This window comes from Hippocampus bargibanti, linkage group LG13 (assembly GCF_051943395.1).
Source record: "Hippocampus bargibanti isolate YZ-2025 linkage group LG13, ASM5194339v1, whole genome shotgun sequence".
NCBI lineage: Eukaryota > Metazoa > Chordata > Actinopteri > Syngnathiformes > Syngnathidae > Hippocampus > Hippocampus bargibanti.
The window spans coordinates 19,242,408-19,249,579 of NC_142746.1; positions in this window are offsets into that span (position 1 = coordinate 19,242,408).

The following is a 7,172-nucleotide window of genomic DNA, read 5'->3' on the forward strand; positions in this document are numbered from 1 at the left end:
GGGAGAAGATGCTTTCTTGTTACTCATTCAGTAATGAATATGATTCAAAAAGTTCTGAAGAGGAAAGCATTAATGTTTACAATCGATTAAAGAAGTCCTTCCCTGTCATTTTGAGGTGTCTGGACTCCAATGTAGCGTCGCAGAAAATGCACAAGATGGCGCACAAGCTGGAAATGATGTGATTTGTCTGCTGTCGAATTTGTGTCAACTAGTATCAAATAGTAGTCTTGGTGCAACACACAACGATTCACCATCGCATTATTTATGTGTTTTCCTTCTAATTTCGCCATCAACACGAAGTTTTCAGACCAAACAAAGTACCCAAAATGCACTGTGTGTCGCTTTCTCGGCCAGGGGCGTTCCTGATGTGACATCACGTCAGGAATCGTCACCAACTTGAAAACAAGACTTCCTGAATATTTAGTAGTAGTAAAATATACCTATATGCGGTGTAATCTTTGTAAAATGCGCTCAGTAGAAGTCATTTCAAGTGATTTTACAAATGTTGTCAAGCGTTTTATCGATATGGTTATGTCATGTATGTTCTGTTTTGATGTGTGGAACAGATGATGTTCAATGTACTTAATTATACATGTGACCATGTTTTCCCTTTTGTAACTGAAAAAAAATGTGGAAAAAAATTAAGAACAAAAAAAAGTTTTTGCACAATTATCAAATGTTTTTTTTAACGATGTGTGCATTTATCATGACTTTTCATTTGTATATACAGTATATAAATCTGAAGAAACTGGAACAAGGAACCCAGAATGGACCGTGTGGTCTTTCGACGCACCTCTTTCCAATGTCTAAGCAGTAAAGTGACTTGATGATACACATTGAGTTTAATATTTTAGTAATCATGCCCATCATATTCCAATGAAGCAAGCCAACAATTGCATCACTGATTTTTGGAACATGAAAATCCAGCTGTTGCCTGTCAGGTTTTGCATGTGAAACTCAACATGTGGCCTCATTTAAACGATCATCAGACAGACATGCCTTTCACTCAGACTTTTCAGAGCTCCCCTGGTGATTCGAAGGAAGCCTGAGACCAAAAATAGCTGTCTTCAGTTCAAGGTAAATAGGGGTCGGAGGAGGGTGGAGGTGGGGGGGGGGGGTCAGCAGGGATGTGACACACCGGATAAGTGCACAATGAGATTCTGATGAGGACAGAAGAAGCAAACAGAAACCTTGAACTTTTTGTATCGATGAAGCCACATATGTCTACATACAGTGTGCACTTTGGTTCCCGCTCACGTCGTTGGAATGTGATGGACAAACATTTTCGCTATATTTTGACTTTGATGGGATGCATGTAATGCATTTTGGTTCGGATCCAGCTGTGTTCAAGAGTGGCTTCATGAAAGTCTCGGTATGTGTACATATATATACAGTAAAGTCTCGTTATATCGATATCGGATATATCGATAGTCCCGGTTATATCGATATTATTTCTATGCACGCGCGTAAAAAATTACATGCAAACAGGGTCGGATATATCGATAGTCCCGGTTATATCGATATTTTTTCGGACTCCCTTGAATATCGATATAACGAGACTTTACTGTATATACGTATATATATATACACACACACACACACACACACACACATACATGCAGGTAATATCCGACTTACGACCGAGTTCCATTCCGACCAAACGGTCGTAAGTCAAAATGGTCGTAAGTCGAAATACATTCAAAATATTGAATACAGACTCTGAGGCTAAATAACTCGCAAACTGACCCCTCTGGTGCCATCACGCGGTCGATTGCTGTGCGAGAGTGAGATGCTGGCTGGCTGGCCAAAATTGCTAGCACGTTGCGGTGCCAGGCATAGAATGTTTTTTAAATAAGTTCTGGAGATCGTGGTCGTAAGTACGGGTGGTCGTAAGTCGAATGTTACCTGTGTGTGTCTGTGTGTGTATATATATATATATATATATATATATATATATATATATATACAGTAAATATATCGTTATATCGATATCCAAGGGAGTATATAAAAAATATCGATATATACAGGGACTATCGATATATCCGACCCTGTTTGCATGTAATTTTCTCCGTGCGTGCATAGAAATAGTATCGATATAACCGGACTATCGATATATCCGATATCGATATAACGAGACTTTACTGTATTTATATATATATATATATATATCGTATATATATAATGTTATATGTGTATATATATATATATATATATATATATATATATATATATATATATATATATATATATATCTACAGCCCTTATGTGTGCGTGTGTCTGTGTGTGTGTGTGTGTATAAACACACATATTTTTGGAAACCACAGTTCAGTTGCTGCACGACTTCCTGGAGTCTCTTTTGTTTCCTGGAGTCTTTTGTTAACATAAATTACTTTAAGGTGATTGAATGTGGGTGTTTCCTGTGGCTCTCATTCAAAGTCACAGGGGTCAAACATAAGATCCGGAGGCCAGATATGGCCCACACATCATTTTACATGGGCCACGAAATCGAAAATGTCAATTCACATGATGCTTTCTAAAATCTTGACCAAATAAAATAAACTAAGGTATATTTTGTGCAGTTTTAAGGCATAGAAAATTGGAAAGTAGAAAATTATGTTTTATGGGGACCTGGGAACGGATTATTCTCATTTTAATGGTATCTTATGGGAAATTAATTTTTGGGATACACACTTCACCTCACACACGCTGTCTGGGAACCAATTAAGTTCGTAAGCCAAGGTATTACTGTACATTTAAGCATCATATCAGTTACTTTGGCTCCACCAACGATCTCCTCCAACTAGTTTGCTGTTGAAAAAAATTGGACCATGCCTCCCCATTATCTTCACTGACGCTAATTAAACAGCTTCAAGGCAGACAAAGTGGAAATAGTCCTAAAAATAACAGGACAAATATGTATGGAAGTCTGTGTACACAGATAAGAAGAGAAGCAATGTGTTGCTGAACAGTCAGTAAATACTACACTCTTAGTTGCAGGCAGGATATCCCAGCGGGAAATGCGACGACTGTGTACATGCGTGGTTTGGTGTGCATGTGTTATGTGCGTGAGAGTCTTGTGTGCTGATAAAGAGGTTACACACACACGCACAAAAAGTAGAAACTCCACCCTCAGCACACTGGAATGGAAAAAAAATGAGCTGGAATTCCAGACAGCAAGCAGCTGTACACACCCCCCTCTCCCGCCCCACGCCCACCCAACCCGCTGTCACTAGTACTTAAAATGACTTGTCTAAGAATAGGAAAACCTGGAAATAATTTGGCATTCTCATGCCTGTAAATGTTGCAGTAATGCTTTTTTTCTTTTGGGTTACAGTGATACTTTGGCTTACAAACGTAATTCGTTCCAGACAGAGTGTGTAAGGCGAAATGTGTGTATCCCAAAAATTAATTTCCTATAGGAAACCATTCAAATGAAAATAATCCGTTCCCAGGTCCCCATAAAACCTAATTTTCTACTTTCTAATTGTCTAAAACTACACAAAATATACCTTATTTTATGCATAATAAATGTGGTAAGGTATTATAATTAAAGAAATAAACAGTACAGTATAATAAAGTCATTTTATTTACCTTTGTGATGGTCGTTGATGGCTTGATGGAATGGAAGTCCCATCTCAAAACCCACCTATTTAAAATTGCATTTTCTGTGAAGCTCTCTCTCTTGTTTCTATTTATAATTTTATTTTATTTATTGCATTGTATTTCTGATTATATTCTATTTATTATAGTACCTATGCTTGTCTCTGACTGTAAAGTGTCCTTGAAAGCTTTGAAAGGCGATTATAATAGAATGTATTATTATTATTATTATTATTATTATTATTATTATTATTATTATTATTATTATTGATGAGGAACGTAACATTCTTCTTCCACCATCTGGAGGAATGATTCCTTGTAGGTGCTTTCTCTGCGATAATTTTACCTAGTTCCTCATCAATTGTGTTCTGTTTAGCTGGGTTGATAGCTTTTTGCATCAAGTGTACAGATGGCTTGTGTGGGTTGTTTGTGGAGCCTGATTGATGGGAATTTTAACCTTGCAGTCTACACTCTGCCTTTGAACTATTAAAGTGGAAACGCTCTCATTGTCATTTGCCTGCCTCTTTAATGTTTAAACCCCCCCCCCCCCCATGTTCGTGACATCACGCCAGATACTCATTCACAAACTGCCTTGCTCTAGAATCAAAACAATGGCTTCAGAGAGTTCAGATTCAGAGATGCTTTCTTGTTACTCATCCACTTATGAATATAATTCAAATAGTTCTGAAGAGGAAATAAAATATAGCTATATGCAGTGGAATCTTTGTAAAATGTTCTTAGTAGTAGTATTTGAAGTGATTTTACAAATTATTGACTTTAAAGCTATAATTTTAGTTTGAAACTCACTAAGCCTTGAAATTTACAGTATAGTTTTGTACCCTCCAAGCAGAGACTTTAACACACACGGATATAGAAGGCCATGAAAGGTCCCAAGTTGCCGGCATGACTGAACTCCGCCCACCCAGCTATTTCTGTGGGGTCAGTTCACCAAGACAGTCTTTTCTGTTTTGATTGGACCCCCAAATTGCTGACATATTTCTCCACCACTCTTGCAGCCAGAGTGAATCCCGCTGTGATGAGGCCTATTTTGGAGCTCCCCCTGAGTACTTTATAATGTCGCGCGGACTCATTTATCCTCCCTTACCAATTAAATTGGAGCATATCGGTCCTGTGATACAAAGGTCAGTTATTTTCTGAACGAGGTTGGCAATGACCCATTTTTAATTCATTGGAGACTGACAGCTAAGATTTATTTGCTTCAACTTTTATGGTTCAGAATCTTGGGATGATAAAATACTTCCATCAATATGAATATATCCTATGCATGTCTATTCTATCATTTCCCATACTATACTATACTATACTATACTATACTATACTATACTATACTATACTATACTATACTATACTATACTATGCCTAGAAATAAAATGTATAATTATTACTATACTATACTATACTATACTATACTATACTATACTATACTATACTGAGAAATAACATTTATAATTATTACTATACTATACTATACTATACTATACTATACTATACTATACTATACTATGCCTAGAAATAAAATGTATAATTATTACTATACTATACTATACTATACTATGCCTAGAAATAAAATGTATAATTATTACTATACTATACTATACTATACTATACTATACTATGCTGAGAAATAACATTTATAATTATTACTATACTATACTATACTATACTATACTATACTATACTATACTATACTATACTATACTATAGTATACTATACTATGCCTAGAAATAAAATGTATAATTATTACTATACTATACTATACTATACTATACTATACTATACTATACTATACTATACTATACTATGCCTAGAAATAAAATGTATAATTCTTACTATACTATACTATACTATACTATACTATACTATACTATACTATACTATGCTGAGAAATAACATTTATAATTATTACTATACTATACTATACTATACTATACTATACTATACTATACTATACTATACTATACTATACTATACTATACTATACTATACTATACTATACTATACTATACTATATCTGGGTCACTCGACGTTTTGAAGCTGAGAACTACGTCTTGGGTACTGATAGACGCAAAGGGCGACCAATTTCATACACATTTATATGATAACAAATGTGCTTGAGATTGGCTGGCAACAGGTTCAAGGTGTCCCCAGTCTAGTGCCAGAAGACAGCTGGGATAGGCTCCAGCACCCCCCGCGGTTCAGATAATGGATGTATGTATGTTGTCAGTATTTTAAAGATTAAAAAAAGCATATACAGTCCCAATAAACAGCATGAGGAATTTAGGTCTAATTGTCTAAGTGATTGATAAGTGAATCATTATTAGTGCATGAAAGGGTGAAATGAATACGCTTTCAAAATAGATTCTAAAGTATACTGTGTTTGTCACCGGTAGCAAACAACAATGTTATCAATGTGTTCAAAAGTTTAGGTTGCTGTGCTCATGTCTATTACCTAGCTCTTTATTCTTTTTATAACTGGCAGCAAGTCAAGTGAGCGACTCTATGAGTCAGACTGTAATTAGAGATCTGTATGAAATTTAAACCAAGAGGATTAGGCCCTTTTTTTTTGCTCCATGTTAAACTGAAATCTCCTGAAGGTGCTGAAAACAGACCTGAGTGTATCAAGGTGACGTCTGGTGTCAGAATGGAAAACAATCCCTGCTTTATGCTTCTCTCCACAACCTTCTGTAAATGTCCCAACCCAAAAAGGTTTTAATTGGCATGAACCGGTACTGCAGCCCAACCGAAAATGACAAAATTGTTCCACCTTGGGCCCAGCAGATGTTTACTTTAAGAATCATAATGGAATCTTCTCTTCCAATGTGTTTATATAATTTGGGGTTCGCGTCAGTGTTGAAACTGTCTCCTAGTAACGAACAATTTAGTACATCGAACAGTCAAAACTATAAAACGAACTTGACTGCAGTCAAAGCAAACAAGGTCCATGCAATTATACATAAAAAGCGAACAAAAGAGTAAATCGTGAAGTATTTGCTATACCCAATGAGTTGAAACTACTACAAACAATACAAAGTCCATTTTTGTAATACAACACTATTATGAGTATACTACAGAGTATATTACACGAGTGATTCTTTGCCGGGCCAAAAAGTGGTTTGCACACCTCACTAAAAAATACCCTGGCACCTTTTTGGGGAAAATGAGGGTTTGCCTTATGATATACAGTAAAGTCTCGTTATATCGATATTCAAGGGAGTCCGAAAAAATATCGATATAACCGGGACTATCGATATATCCGACCCTGTTTGCATGTAATTTTCTCCGTGCGTGCATAGAAATAGTATCGATATAACCGGGACTATCGATATATCCGATATCGATATAACGAGACTTTACTGTATATGCCTATATGAGAGTAGGAATTCCCCCAAAAGACAGAGTAAAAGCACATCTATTTTTAAATTCCCTCATAGAAGAAGCATCAGCATTTTGTCTGCAAATCTCTAATGGTGTTTCAGAAGAAACATATTTCAAATACAGATTACACATTTTGCCCTTTAAAGTAATCTTGCTGAAGTCAAACATACATACT